The sequence below is a fragment of the Brassica oleracea genome, chromosome C3 (assembly GCF_000695525.1).
Source record: "Brassica oleracea var. oleracea cultivar TO1000 chromosome C3, BOL, whole genome shotgun sequence".
Taxonomy (NCBI): Eukaryota; Viridiplantae; Streptophyta; class Magnoliopsida; order Brassicales; family Brassicaceae; genus Brassica; species Brassica oleracea.
The window spans coordinates 56,934,414-56,935,464 of record NC_027750.1 but is presented as its reverse complement, the minus strand read 5'-3'; positions in this window follow the sequence as shown (position 1 = coordinate 56,935,464).

Below are 1,051 nucleotides of genomic sequence, written 5' to 3'. Positions count from 1 at the left end.
TTTCCTGGAAAGGTTTTTAACAAGGCAACAAAGACGTTAAGCGAGAGCGGATAGTGACACCTGCCCCCAAGGGGGAGTGTTACGAAAGTAAACAAAAGCAGCGCCGAAATGTTTGAATATATAAAAAGATGTGGGGCCCGCTGTACTATTTGCACAGTGAATTCTTCTTCTATATAAACGATCGTTTTGATCGTTTATAAAACACACCTCAAAACACTTCTCTTCTATTCTCTCTCTGTATCAGTATTATTTCTTTCTACGGGTATAAAATTTCGCCCTTATTTAAATTCCTGCGATACAAATAAATTCCAGTTCTTTTATAACAACTACTTAATTATTTGGCCATGGGAGTTAAAACTTTGAATGAAACTGTCTTTGTCTATTGTAACCAAACTCTTACCCTTTTTTTTTACAACAAAACACCACATTTTTTCAAGTCAATTAGAATAGGTTACTTTTGAAGCTAACCATAAAAGAATAGAGGAGTCTATGCGGAAAAAGATAAAATTCCGGGGTAAATTTTTTCTTAATTAGAAAATCAATTAATATATTCAAATTTCGTGTATTAAACGAAAAAAAAAATTACTGAGAACTGTATGAACATTTCATTCTATTCCAAAGCCACACACAATAGGTCAATTTTCTTCTTTGTTGATCAAGTTTACCAATTTAAGACAATATAATTCTAACATCATCGATGAAATTCCCATATGCAAGGAATGTAATTGTCCAAAGAGATTTAATTTAATTAGTGGAGTGGCTAAAACAAAGATCTGGCTCGACCGCAACATTTCCAACATGCGTTTCATCGGAACCCAAACGTTTTATCTCCTAAAATAACCTATCAGTTATCACTGAATCGAAGATAATCCAACTTTTCCGCACATATTTTCTTGCAGGAGACAGCAAAGCTGAAGGAAACGGTATAGGACACTTAGCGGAAGATTGTTTCTTGGAAATCCGAGAAATTCTTTCAGATGAGCTTGTTGACACCACTGGTGCAGGCGACACATTCATTGGAACAGTTCTTAATGGTAAAACATTTGCAAAA